Source organism: Nicotiana tomentosiformis, chromosome 3 (genome assembly GCF_000390325.3).
Source record: "Nicotiana tomentosiformis chromosome 3, ASM39032v3, whole genome shotgun sequence".
Classification (NCBI taxonomy): Eukaryota; Viridiplantae; Streptophyta; class Magnoliopsida; order Solanales; family Solanaceae; genus Nicotiana; species Nicotiana tomentosiformis.
Window position 1 is genome coordinate 77,301,091 of NC_090814.1, and position 15,839 is coordinate 77,316,929.

At 38.3% G+C, this 15,839-nt stretch overlaps 1 non-coding gene across 1 annotated transcript; it reads right to left on the reverse strand.

Annotated features, from left to right (window-relative positions):
* Positions 1 to 1,048: 1,048 nt before the first annotated feature.
* On the reverse strand, positions 1,049 to 1,155 carry LOC117274666 (small nucleolar RNA R71). Its single transcript, XR_004504811.1, has one exon. It is a non-coding gene; the product is annotated as a small nucleolar RNA R71 (small nucleolar RNA).
* Positions 1,156 to 15,839: the final 14,684 nt, after the last annotated feature.

Here is a 15,839-nt window from a genome sequence, read left to right on the forward strand (position 1 = left end):
ACTTTAGATTAAATATTTTGTTACAAATTTGGGAACTTACTATTAGTATTATTATCTTTGTTATCAGTATTTACTAAATATTACTGTTGTAACTATTACTATTACAAGTACTAACATCCTATAGAAGTGTTATTAGCATATATCCTTCTTATCATCATTACAGCATAGCAGTCACTATTATTAATACTAGTACTACTTGTAACTATATTCTATATTAGTATTATATTATCATTTTCCATCGTTATTTCTATTACTAATTACTGATTTCGTTTACCATTTATTTTTCATTACATCTATTGCCAATTAGTACTAATATAATTACTATTATCGTATACAATAATAATAAAATTATCATACTACTATTTTTTTTTTTTTTTGTTGTCCTTGTTATTCATCACTTTCTTTTAATTGTTTTCTTTTAAGTACTACTACTACCACTTTAGGAGTTAAGTTCAATTTGTTTTTTAAGATTTTTGAGTAGTTTATGACCCGCTCTTCTACAAAAGAGTTGGTCAATTATGATCCTGAAATTGAAAGATCTTTTCGATTGCGCAGGAAAGGACAGGCATTATCTTCTCAAAGCATAACTTATGAAGGAATGGAGAATCAAGAAGTAGAAGAGCGCAACCCACTGGAAATTCCACCACCAGCCCATGTAGATAAACAATTTGATGAAGTGGCGCCAAGGCCAGTGAGATTTGCTAGACCAGACCACTTCAACTGTGAATCTAGTGTCAGAAAACTCCCAGTGGCAGCCAACAACTTTGAAATTAGGACCGGCCTGATTCAAACAATTCAACAATCTTGTATCTTCACTGGAGATTCAAGTGAAAATCCACACCGTCATTTAATTGATTTTCTGAAACTTGCTGAAACTACTAAATATAATGGAGTATCTCCTAAATCAATCAAGTTAAGGCTATTTCCCTTTTTTTTAAAAGGATACGCCAAGACTTGGTTGCGAAGTTTGCTTTAAGAATCTATTACCACATGGGATCAGGTGACTCAAAATTTTTTGAACAAATATTTTTCTCCAGCTAAAACCACAAAGTTCAGACAAGACATATCTAATTTCTTGCAGACTGACATTGAGTCAGTATATCAAGCTTGGGAAAGATTAAAGGCAATGTTAAGAAAATATCCACATCATGATATTCCTTAACATATGCAGTTGTATATTTTTTATCACAGGTTAAAACCCTCTTCTAGAAATGTGACAGATGCAGATGCAGGAGGTTCTGTAATGGGAAAAATCACAGAGGAAGCATTGCTATTATTGAATAAAATTTCTGAGAATGCCATCCAATGGCCATCTGAGCGTGTAATCATCAAGAAGGCTGCTACCGTAAATCAGGCAGACGCTTTAAATACCCTAACACAATAAATTATTTCTTTGGCACAAAAGTTTGAATCTTTTCAGGTGATACACAACAACTATCAGAACCATGAATGTCAAGAAATCAATCACAATGATGAACATGTCAATATCTCGGTTACAATCAATATCCTTTTGGAAGTCCAATGGCACAAAAACATCCAGGTTTTCAATAGACCAATCCAAATGGTTCTTAGAACTCTCAAAGCTTCCAGAAGCAACAAATATAGGGTCTACCTGGATACCAGAAACCAAACCATGGTCAATCAAACTTCAAACCTTATCAGCAAGCAACTCCATATTAGCAAAGGCCTTAACAAGCCCTTCCTAGTTTTGATGACCTTTTGTACAAGTACATAAAGGTCATTGATGAAAAGATGGATAGCCATAATTCTTCCATCAAAAATCTGAAAATTTAGTTGAGCCAATTGGCAGCCTCTAGCATCAGAAAAGATTCAGGGCCCCTTACCAAGCAATACCGAGAAAAACCCAAAAGAGCACCTTAAGGCCATTACCTTACGGTCAGGTAAGGAACTCGATGAACCTTAAGGAGACAGACATGAAAAAAACCAACCAGAATAACAAGTAGACAATGGTAAGAATGTTGAAAAACCATCCGAACCATCAGAGGAGAAAGAAGTCAATATAAAAGAAGAAGAGAATATTGAAAAATTGACTCCTCTCCCCGTGACAATTTGTTTTCCATAAAAAATGAAAAGAGAAAATCTTGAGGGTCAATTTGCAAAATATTTCGAGATTTTAAAACAGATTCACATCAATATCCATTCACTGATGCTTTATTGCAAATGCCTTCATATGCCAAATTTTTAAAAGAAATTTTGTCAAGAAAAAGAAAATTGGAAGAAGTTTTTGATGTAATGCTTACTGAAAAATGCAGTGCTATATTTCAAAATAAGCTACCACAAAAACTTGGTGAGCCAGGCAGTTTTACAATTCTATGCACTTTGGGAGGAGTATACTTTGAAAAAGCACTTTGTTATTCTAGAGCTTCAATAAATTTGATGCCATTTTCTATCTTTAGAAAATTGAATCTAGGTGAAATGAAAGATATATGTATTTCTCTTCAGTTTGCAAATCAAAGTACTAAGACACCTAAGGAAATAATTGAAAATGTACTTGTAAGAGTAGATAGGTTTCTTTTCCTGTGGATTTCATAGTACTTGAAATGAAGGAATGTCCTGATGTACCGATAATTTAGGGTAGACCTTTTCTTGATACAGGTAGAGCAATCATAGACGTCCATCAAGGAAAACTAATTTTAAGAGTTGATGAAGAAAGAGTCATTTATATATGCAAAAGATACTAAGATTTTCAAGAGATGAGGCATCATCTTTGTGTTTTTCAATTGACATTATTAGTTATCTTACAGATGAATTCAAAGATGATTAATTAATTCCAGACCCAATGGAAAGATGTTTGGACAAATCCGACACCACACATGATGGTGATCCCATCATCAGAAGAGAAGCTGAAATATTAGAAAAAGATTCTAAAGTTGAGGAGATGCAACCAGAACAAGTTCAACAAAAAATTGAACTCAAAATTCTCCCATCTCATTTAAAATATATTTATCCCGAGGAAGAATTATTTCCAGTAATTATTTCATCTTCTCTTACTACAGGACAAAAAGAAAAACTGATTGAAGTATTGAAAGCACAAAAAGGAGCCTTGGGGTGGACTGTAGAAGATATCAAAGGGATTAATCCAGCTGTTTGTACACACAGAATCCTCATGGAGGATAACTACAAGCCAATAGTCCAGCCCAAAGGATATTTAATCCAGCAATGCAAGAAGTGGTGAAAAAAGAGATTGTAAAGCTTTTAGCGGTATGTATCATTTACCCAATTTCAGACAGCCCTTGGGTAAGCCTTGTTCAGGTAGTACCAAAGAAAGGAGGTATGACTATTATAAGAAATGAAAGTAATGAACACATACCTACCAGGACTGTCACAGGATGGAGGGTCTGTATTGATTACAGACGTCACAATGATGATACAAGAAAAGATCATTTTCCTTTACCATTTACTGATCAAATGTTGGAAAGAATTGCAGGATATGGTTTTTACTATTTTCTTAATGGTTATTTAGGGTATAACGAGATACCAATTGCACCAGAAGATCAATATAAGACAACTTTCACATGTCCTCATGGAACATATGCCTATAAGAGAATGCCATTTGGTATGTGCAATGCCCTTGCTACATTTCAACGTTATAATATTATTAGAAGCTATGTACCTAAAGAAGAGATGAACAAGATTTTGTATCACTGCCACGATGGATCAATTGGAGGCCATTATGTAGCAAATCGAACAACTTTTAAAGTTTTAGAAGCCATAGTTTTTGGCTGACACTCTTTAAAGATGCTCGAGCACATGTTATACAATGTGACAGGTGTCAGAGAACATGTAATATCACTAAGCGAGATGAGATTCCATTGCAATCAATACAAGTATGTGAAATATTTGATGTTTGGGGAATAGATTTTATGGGTCCTTTTCCTTCTTCTCACTCTTTTGAATATATCCTTATGGCTATGGATTACTTGTCAAGATGGGTTGAAGCCATACCCACAAGGAAGAATGATGCGCGTACAATATGCAATTTTCTTAGAAAAAATATTTTTACAAGATTTGGCACACCATGAGTCATAATTAGTGACCAAGGTACTCATTTCATGAATATACAATTTTCTGCTTCGCTATCAAAATATGGTGTGACTCACAAAACAAAAACACCATATCATGCTCAAACTAAAGGAAAAGTTGAGGTATCCAACCACGAGCTAAAAATAATTCTTGAAAAAATGGTTGGAATTCAAGAAAAGACTGGGCTTTAAAATTAGATGATCCATTATGGGCATACCAATGTAACGACCCGCCCGATTGTTTTGAGAGTAATATTCCCAATCCCCCATTTACTGCTTCTCCCATATCTATTTCTGCTATTGTGACTTGTCGGGAGGTTTCATTTTGGTTTTTGGAGTATTTTGGGATACTTAGTCCCTAAATAGAGGTTTAAGCCTTAGGATTTAGACCGTAGTCAGAGCTATGTGAAGACGACTCCGGGATGGAGTTTTGTCAGTTTCGTTAGCTCTGTTAGGTGATTTTGGGCTTAGGGGCGTGTCTGGATTGTGTTTTGGAAGTCCGTAGCTTATTTAAGACTGAAATGGCGAAAGTCAAATTTTTGGAGATTTGGACCGGTAGTGAAAATTTTGATATCACGGTCGGATTCCAATTCCAAAAGTTGGAGTAGGTCCGTAATGTTGAATATGACTTGTGTTCAAAATTCTGGGTCAATCGGACGTGATTTGATAGGTTTCAGCATCGGTTGTGGAAATTTGAAGTTTTAAGTTCCTTAAGTTTAAATTGGAGGGCGGTTTGTGATTTTAGCATTATTTGATATGGTTTGAGGGCCCGACTAAGTTCGTATGGTATTTTAGGATTGGTTGGTATGTTTGGTCGAAGTTCCGGGGGCCTCAGATGAGTTTCAGATGTCCAACGGATCGATTTTCGGACTTAGGAGGTTGCTGAAGTTTTCTGGTGTCTAAGTTCTGATTTCCTTATACGCGATCGCGTGGGGTGATCCGCGATTGCGTAGGATTAGATGGGAACATGATGGAATTGTTCTTTGTGTTCGTGGACAGGGGCATGCGAATGCGTAGAAAGTGAGGTGGTGCTTTGCGAACGCAGAGCCAAGGCCGCGTTCGCGTAGTGTTAAGTGGACCAAAGCCGGGCCACGCGCTTTGCTCATCTCGAACGCGTTGGAGTGTTCGTGATCGCGTAAGTATGAGAGCCAGAGCATCGTGTTCGCGTGGTGTTTTACGCAATCACGTAGGCTTAATTTCTGGGGAAGCAATGTTGTTCTTCACGATCGCGAGGCTATTTCCGCAATCGCGATTAAGGAATCACTAGGCAGTATTAAACATTTCAAAAATGAGGGTTTGGCCATTTTTATCAAAACTTGAGTTTGGGAGCTCGGATTTGGACGAGATTTTGGGGGATTTTCAGAGACATTGATTGGGTAATGATTCTACACTCTATTTTGCTTAGATTCCACTAATAAATCATTAATTTCATCTTTAATTTTGGATTTTGGGGTTGAAATTTGGGAATTTCTTCCACTAAGATTTCGAGTTTTGAAAGAGGATTCGTGGTCGGATTTGAGTAATTTTTATATGGTTGGACTCGTGAGTGAATGCGTGTTCGTATTTTATGACTTTTACCCGATTTACGAGACGTGGGACCGGGTCAACTTTTTAGGACGGATTTAGGAATTTTTATTAAAATCTTGATTTCATTAATTAGATTAGCCTATTATAGTTGTATTTATGATATGTAATTGTTTTGTCTAGATTTGGACCATTCGGAGTCGGATATTCGTGGAAAGGGCATTCTTATTGATTGATTGAGCTTGGTTCGAGGTAAGTGGCTTGCCTAACCTTGTGTCGGGGAACTCCATGTAGAATTTGTATTGTTTTTGATACATGAGTGTCGTGTACGTGAGGTGACGAGTATGTACACGGGAAAATTGTGTAAAAACCTAATTATTCTACTAAGTAATGACCTGATTTCCTTCTTATTTGAGTTCCATCAGCATGTGTAGTATCCGGCTAGACTAGAATAGCATGCCTACTTGCCTTAACTATTTACTTGAACTACGTGCAACATGTGTTAGTGAATTTAATTGTCTTTCCTTAACTGGTACTTAGGTTGAACTGTAGAATTTCGTGGCGTAACTATTGAATTCTATTGTTTGTTTGCATATTTAGTTTGGGAGTACGAAACGATATTCCGGTAGATCCCCATGTTCTACATATTTACTTTGGGACTACAGAATGGTATTCCGGTAGATCCCCATGTTCTGCATATTTACTTTGGGACTACGAAACGGTATTTCGGTAGATCCCCATGTTCTGCACATTTACGTTTGGGATTAGGAGACAGTATCTCGGGAGATCCCCTGTTATTATCTCTGTGTACGTAGCTGTTACTTTCTATGGTTTTATTCTTGTTAAATTTTAGTCTTTATTTTACTGCAATATTGCATTCTGCCTTGCTTTATTATATATATATATATATATATATATATATATATATATATATATATATATATATATATATATATATATATATATTAGAGTAGAGCCTTGACCCGATCTCGTCACTACTCGATCGAGGTTAGGCTTGGCACTTACTGGGTACCGTTGTGGTGTACTCACACCCTTTCCTGCATGTTTTTCGTGTGCAAATACAGGTTCGTCTTACCAGCCCCATCACTAGTTGCAGTCGCTACTACTTATTGGAGACTTCAAGGTACATCTGCCCGCGCCCACAGATCCTCGAAGTCCCCATCTATCCCCCTATGTTCATTTTTCTTTCAATCTATAGAAATGATGTATATAACAGTTAAGACTTCTTAGTAGCTTGTGACTTATGGTGTTCCAGGTTTTGGGAGTCGTTTCGTACTTTTTTTTTCCATAGGTGATAACTGTACATGCCGAGTGAAATTCAGTTGCTTATTAGATATTTGTTACTGTTAGTAGTTAATGTTTATGCTTTTGTTTCATTTCCGCAAAGTGTTAGGCTTACCTAGTCGTAGAGACTAGGTGTTGTCACGACAGTTCACGGAGGGAGAAATTGGGTCGTGACAACCAAACAACGTTTAAAATGCCAATTGGAACATCCCCATATAGATTAGTCTTTGGAAAAGCTTGCCATTTGCCCCTTGAATTAGAACACAAAGCTTATTGGACATTAAAAGCACTAAATTTTGATCTGACCTCCGCTGGTAAAAGTAGATTTTTTCATGTGAATGACTTGGAAGAACTGAGATTATAAGCTTATGAAAATGCAAGAATTTTCAAAGAAAAAACAAAAATTTGGCATGACAATATGATCTGACAATAGCCGAATCAGGCTATTCCAAAGAATGTTGAAATCCAGGTGGACAAGTCCTTACAATGTTACAGATGTAACTCCAAATGGTAAAATTGGAATTCAACAGAATAATGGAGGAGACAAGTTTAAGGTAAACAGTCACAGGCTGAAAAAGTACTTTGGAGAACATTTTGAGCAAAATTCATCGGTCACTTTGATAGACTGATGAGTCTCAAAATTAATAAGTCGAGACGACGATGTTAAACTCAGAACTATGATACCCTACTCGTAGTGTCACGAGCCAAAATCCAACAAGCCGTGATGGTACCTAACCCAACCTGCAAGGTAATCTAGTTAACAATAAACCAGTTCAAATGATATTTATTTAGAGAATGAATGATAATACAACTGAACTATTATATAAAGAATTCCCAAGGGCTGGTAGCATAGATTGCGAGCTTCTAAGATTTAGTATTTACAAAGTTGGTATGAAATAAAGTACCTCATCTGTCTGAAATATACATGAACAGGTTAAACTTCTAAAGCTACCAAGATCGAGAGGCAGCTATGACCGGAACACATGTACATCTTCAGATCCAGTGTAACGACCCGACCGGTCATTTTGAACTTTAGCGCATCGTTCGGTAATTTTAGGCCTTGAGTAGTTTCACTTAAGGTATTATGACTTGTATGTGTGGTCGGAATTGAATTTCGGGAAGTTTGGAGTTGATTTGGAAAGAAAATTCTAATTTCTGAAGCTTTAAGTTGGAGAAATTGACTAAGGTATGATTTTTAGTAGACGATCTCGAAATTTGGATTTGAAGGTTCCAACAGGTTCGTATGATGATTTTGGACTAATGCGTACGTCCGGATAGGGTTTTGGATGACTCGAGAGCGTTTCCGCGCCTATTATAGAAGTTGGCATTTTGGAAGAATTTCATAAAAAATGGGTTGAGGCATAGTTCAATGTTATCAATGTCCGATTGGGATTTCAAGCCTGGTAATAGCTCCGTATGGTGATTCTGGACTAAGGGGCGCATTCGGAAGTGGATTTGGAGGTCCGTAGGTCGTTTCAGGGTCATTTGGCGAAAAATGAAAATTTGAAGGCTTTTGGAAAGTTTGACTGGGAGTGGAATTTTTGATATCGGGGTCGGATTCTGATTTCAGAAGTTGGAGTTGGTCCGTAATGTCAATTATGACTTGTGTGCAAAATTTGAGGTCAATCGAACGTGATTTGATAGGTTTCTGCACCGAAGGTAGAAGTTTGAAGTTCTAAAGTTCATTAAGATCGACTTGGGGTGCGATTCATGATTTTGATATTATTTGATGTGATTTGAGGCCTCGAGCAGGTCCGTTTTATGTTATGGGACTGGTTTGTGTGATTTGACGGGGTCCTGGGGGCATCGGGTGTGTTTCGGGATGGTTTCAGATCATTTCGGGTTGTTTTAGAACTGTTGTGCTGGTGTCTGGTTTCCTCCTTCGCGAACGCGAAGGGAGTCCCGCGTTTGCAAAGAAGGACTTTGAGGCTGCTGAGATTTATCCTTCACGAATGCGGACAAGGCAACACGAATGCGAAGAAGAAGGGGGGGAGCTGGGCCTAAGGCTATTTTGCCTACGCAAATGCGAAGGGGCAAGGCAGCTGGCCTTCGCGAACGCGATCAGAGGGTCGCAAATGCGAAGAGTGATTTATGGGCGTGAATTTGTTGAGCTTCGTGAACGCGAGGGCTGTGCCGCATTCGCGAAGAAGGGTCAGACTGGGCAGTGAGTTGTTTTAAAATGGGATTTTTTCCATTTTCACTTCATTTCCGCCATGCGAGCCGGTCTTGGAGCAATTTTGGAGCTCCATCTTCATCATCTCTGTCAAGGTAAGTGATTCCCACCTATTGCAAGTTAAATACTTGGATTATATATGGATTTAGACATGACAATTCTTAGAAATTTGGGATTTTGAAGAAAAACCTAAAAATTAGTATTTTTGGATTTTGTCCACGAAATTGGACATGGAATTTGGAATAAATTATATATTTGAGTTCGGGGTGTTATGGGTAAAGTTTATTTTCTAAAATATTTGGAATCCGGGCACGTGGGCCCGAGGGGTGATTTTTATTGACTTTTAGAGCTGAGTTGGGAATTGTTATAAATTGATTAATTATGAGTATTATAGTGTATTTTGATTGGGTTGCATCTTATTTGACTAGTTTTGGATCGGCGGTCACCGGTTCGAGGTGTTAGGGCAGTGTTGGAGCCAGTTTTGGAATGTCGGAGTGAGGTAAGTCTCCTGTCTAACTCTGTGAGGGGGAAACTACCCCTAGGTGGTATATTTGATATACAAAACTTATTGCGGGGACTACGTAGCACGAGGTGACGAGAGTCCGTACGTAGTTAGATTCATGTTATTGTCTGGGTAGACTTAGGTTCACACCATGTTGTACTTGTACTATAGGTATTATCCATGCTTGTTTAATTCTTTATTTTACATTTCTACTTGAGGCTAGACTAGCTACTGTAGAGACTTCACGATTAGTCACCGAATACTTCTACTCCTCTTACGACATGTTTCTGTGATATATATACTTCATTGAAAGGTTTTTGTTAAAGAAATTACAACTCACATGGTTATTCATGAGTGAGGTCGAGGACTCGTCAATGCTTCTTATTCTAATGGGATCGGGCCGTTCGCCTCCGCAGGATTATGTATTTCATTCTTATGGGATCGGGCCGATCACCTCGGCAGGATTTATGTACCACACTCTCATGGGAGCGGGCCATTCGCCTCGGCAGTTTAATAGATGTATTTATGGTTTGGGTCGTTCGACCCTGGCAGTGCACAGTTAAATATTTATGTTGGATCAGGCCATACGCCTCGGCATTTCCTATATCATATCCTCATCGATTTGTGTGTAATATTTGGCAAAAAGCCAGTATATCTGTGAGTTTTCCCGATTTGAGTTGTGACAATTTATCTCATGAGATCCACTATATATATATGCTCCGTTAAGGAGGGAATTTCTAATGGAGAGCTTGAGTTCCTCGTAAAGAGGGGGAATTTGTACCACGTGATTTATTACTTGTTTACCTCATTTATTTACTCTGCCTCATATTTACTAATCTCTTTACTGTACCTGATGTTATTGGACCACTAGTGAGTGTCTATGTCGACCCCTCGTCACTACTCCTCCAGGGTTAGGCTAGATACTTATCGGGTACACGTTGATTACGTACTCATGCTACACTTGCTGCACATTTTTGTGCAGGTACATATATGACTAGTGGACTTGTGAGAGCAGAGGCGTGTATGCATGCGGGGACTTACGTGAGCTGCATTCCACATTATGACCCGCAGCTGGCAGAGTCTCCTTCAGAGTATTTATATTTCTCCTGTCCAAATTTGTATTCCAGATAGATGCTGTATTTTATTTTACATTCGTAGTTGATGCTCATGTACTTGTGATACCGGGTTTTGGGGTGATTATGATTTGTTCTATATTGAAAATTTTAAAAATATTATCATTTACTCTATAAATTCCATCTTCTATTATTTAACGGAAGGAAAAATATGATTTCAAAATATTAAAATGAGAACCAAATTGAGTATTTATTTTTGGCTTGCCTGACAGCGGTGTCCGGCGCCATCATGACCTCTAATAGATTTTGGGTTGTGATATCCAGTTCCCGCCGTGCACAACAACTTCAACATCCAACATCTGCGCGCAAGGTGCAGAAGTGTAGTATGAGTACAACTGACACCATGTACTCAATAAGTAACAAACCTAACCTTAGGTTAAAAGTAGTGACGAGCTGGGACAAAGGTCAAAGTCCAACACCAATAGCCAACAACAACTCATAACAATATAATAAAAGTGGTTCAGGAAATAACTTAGAGATATAATGTTCAGCTTGTTCACAGTTCCGGAAAATAGGCATACTTTTCAAGTATAACAGTAAAAACCATAATCTTTTACCGAAAGAACCAAAATATGAGTAAGTTTGTAAAATTGTGATTTTCTTTCCAAAGCTTTTCAATAGGTAAATGTTTTATTATCAAATGTCAAGAGAAAAAGTACATCTCTATGCCGACATGTCAATGTGTATGAGAAGTCATGAATGACGTGATACCGTACAACAAGAGGAAAAATGCATCTTTATGCCTGTATCTCAAGTGTGCATGTCAAATGCAGTACAACATAGTGAATGACCATATCTAATACCGAGCAAGCCAAACGATGCTCCAAAATTCCATCTCGCGCGTACCGACCTCCGAACGACTCGAAACTAGCCCAAAGCAACTCAAATACATCAAATATTGCCAAAGGAAACAAACCCAATCGATAAAGGTCAAATCTTTAATCAAAAGCCCAAAATCAACCCAAACATCCAACCCAGGCCTGCGCCTTGGAACTCGATGAAACTTATAAAATCCGACAACCCATTCAATTATGAGTCCAACCATACTAGTTTCACTAAAATCCGACTCTGAATCAATGTTCAAACCTACAAAACTCACTCTATGAAACTTTAGGCTAAAACCCCCAATTTCTCTTTAAAATTCATAATCCAATTACTAAAAACGAAGATAGAATCACGAAATATAATCAACACCAAGTATAAAACACTTACCCCAATCCTTGTGATGAAATTTGCGTCCAAAATCGCTTCAACCCGAGCCCCAAATCTCAAAATATGATAAAAAATCAAAAACCTCGATTTTATGACTTCTCCCCAGAAATTCCACATATGCGGTCTCACTGTCGCATCTGCGACCCCCGCTTCTGTGGTAAAATGTTTCGCTTCTCCGAAAGCATCTTGGACCAGCACCCCTTGCACCTGCAGTAGCAAGACTCCGCTTCTGCGAACACCTTTGGGCCTGCGCTCCAATTCGTCGCACCTGCGCACTCGCATCTGTGCCAAATTCTCCGCTTTTGCGATCTTCTTCACCCAGCCTCTTCTCGCTTCTGCGATGGACAGCTCGCATATGCAAAGTTGCTTTTGCGACCAAGACTCCGCAGATGCAGTACACCAGTACCAGCAAATCTTCAACAATGCAACAAGATGAAAAATGATCTAAACCACGTCCGAAAATCACTCAAGCCACTCGGGACCCTGTCCGAATATACCAACAAGTTCCATGACATAACACGGACCTACTCGAGGCCTCAAATCACTAATAACAACACCGAAATGATGAATCATACCTCTAATAAAACTTAAATGAACTTTGAACTTTTAACTTCTAAAACTCGCATCGAAACATAACAAATCAATTCGGAATGGACTCAAATTTTGCACACAAGTCCCAAATGACATAACAAAGCTATTCCAATTCCCAGAACCACAATCAAAATCCGATATCCACAAAGCCAACTTCCGGTCAAACTTATGAACTTTCCAAACCTTCAAATTTCTAACTTTCGCCAATTAGTACCGAATCCTGCTAGGAACATCCAAATGCAAATTCGGTCATACGTCCGAGTCCAAAATCACCATCCGGACCTAATGGAACCATCAAAACTCCGTTGCGGGCTCACATTCACAAAAGTCAAACTTAGTCAACTCTTCCAACTTAAAGCTTTAACAATGAAATTCATTCTTCCAAATCGATTTTGAATAACCCAGAAACCAAAACCGATGATTCACACAAGTCATAATACATCATACAGAGCTACTCACACCCTCAAACTACTGAGCGAAGTGCAAAAGCTCAAAACGACCGGTTGGGTCATTACATCCTCCCCCACTTAAACATACGTTCATCCTCGAGCATGCCAAGAGTCATTCTAAAGCCATCAAATCCCCGTGTAACCTTATCATGCCCATAACCGGGGGAGATCCAATGTCACCCTAATTCATATAAATCTGCCGATACCACCAAACTGAAGATCGTTAATCCAACCTTAGCCCATAAACCTTGGAGCCCAATTTTCAACATCCGGAATTCCCTACAAGACCCGAATCTCGCATGCGCACACTGTATAAGCCTGAATAAGATGTATCAAGCCATAATCATAGCCCAAGATGCAATCACATGATATACCACATAACTCAAATACTTATAGAAATAATTTTTTATCACAATAACTGCTCGAAGCAAACCCTATACCGGTAATAAACCTCATATCAAATAAAACCTCGTTCTAAAATCTTCGTACATTGCTAATGATGAAAGAAGCACGTAGAAATTGATAACCACTTATCAGATCAACAAGTCATGGAGATCCCTCTCCTTCGACAATAACTATAGCCAATTTCTAAGCTGATCAATGACATTATCCTTCCAAATCTACCGCAAACAAATTCGATAGTACCTATTCTATGTCTGATGACCTCATCTCATCACACAACCACTCTAGTGACATGCCACATCAGTACAACCTAAAACTACAACCCACACAATCCGTGCACCAATAAGCAACAACCTAAATATACTCAACCATGGAAAATGACTCAAATGAGAGAACCATTCCGCAAGTTAAACAAGTACCACCACAACTGTAATGCTACAAACCCATCTTACATAGTAGAACCAAGACACATGAATCTAAGACAAAGGATCATATCCCGACATAACGCAGCTACAATGTGTGACCCCATCCAAACACGGGTCCTGTCACGACCCAAAATCCACATAGTCATGATAGCACCTAACCCAACCCGCTAGGTAAGCCAAATAACAACAATCCGATTCAACAAATATTTAACTAACTCAAATACACTCCCCAAGGACTGGTAGTACAAATCATGAACTTCTAAGATTAGAATTTACAAAGCTAGTATGAAATAATATATCATCTGTTCGAAATGTACATAAATAGATGTTTATAAATCTAAGGCTACCATGAACAAGAGGCAGCTACAACGGGAACATAGGTACATCCTCAAATCTAGCTCCCGTCGATAACAGCAACATAGTGAATAACCATATGCAGACTCTCAGAGTATCAATCCACTCAGTCTTCCCAATCACACGACACTCGCACTCTCATTCAATAGGTACCTGCGCTCACTAGGTGTGTGTGCAGACTTCGGAGGGGCTCCTTTAGCCCAAGCGCTATAATCTGCAGGGATAACTCACATGCTGCATGGACAACTCACGTGCTATAGTATCATTATCTAGATCTGCATGGACAACTCATGTGCTACATAGACAATTCACGTGCCATATTATCAATATCTGGATCCGCACGGATAATTCACGTGCTGCACGAACAACTCACGTGTTGTAGTATCAATATCTAGATTCGCACAGACAACTCACGTGCTGCACATACAATTCACGTGCTATAGTATCAATATCTCAAAATCAGGCCCTCAGCCTCACTGAGTGAACAATCTCTTCGGTCTCTCGGCTCACAATGTCATGAAACTAGTCCAAAATAAGGATATGATGTATCAATAAATAACAAAAGAGACTGAGATATGATATGCAATGAATGAGCATGACTAAGTATGAAATTGCAATGTAAGCAAATAACTCAACAGCAGTAATGACCACAGTGGGTCCTAACATGATAAGTATATATAGCCTAGACATGGTTTCTTACATGAATCACAGCTCGATAACTCTAGTACATGGAGATTTCATGATTACATATGAGTTCAGGTAAATACAGTATCACAGAAATAAAAAAGTCACAGTTTACACGGTGCACGCCCACACGCCCGTCACCTAGCATGTGCGTCACCACAACACCTAACACATAACACGTATAATCATGGTTCATACCCTCAACTCCAAGATTAGAAGAGTTACTTACCTCGAACAAGACGAATCCAATTCCGGGCAAGCTAAACAATACTCCGAAAAATCCATTCCACGCGTATTAACCACCGAACGCCTTCATATCTCCTAAATTCCATGCCAAATGATACGAAACTAGTCAAACAATATGCAAATTAATCAAAATATACTCCAATGCTTGCAATTTAACAATTTATAAAAATTCCTAACTCCGCTTGAAAAATCGATAGTGGGGCCTACGTCTCAAAATCAGACGAAACTCACAAAATTTGAATACCCATCCAATTACGAGTTCAACCATACTAATTTCACAAATTCCGACATCAACTCGACCCTCTAATCTTTAACTAAAGCCATTGAATATTTCTACCATATTCAACCCAATCTTTACCCATTTAAACTCAACAATCTTCCCACAAACCTTATTGGTACAGGCACATATAAATAAAGCTCTTACACCCAAGAATCACACTCCCAATAACCTATCTTTACCCAAACTCGAAATTGAACACTAGGGGTTAGAACCTTACCTCTTGGGTGAAGATCTTGTAATATTTTCTTGTTGGATTTCAAAGCTTGAGCAAGATTTTGATGAACAATTAGCTAGTTCTTCTCTTTCTCTCTCTAAAATACTTTCACCTCTCTCTACAAATATGAGATAAAATCCTTAAAAATGACCCCCCAAGGCCTTATATCAAAATTGGATCGGATATGAAAATTTCCAAAAATGACACCCGAAGTCAATTATGTGGTGCAATTGTGCTATAGCATAATCATTTTATGGGCAACAAAATTTATTTTGCTATAGCACAATCATTCTGCGACCAAT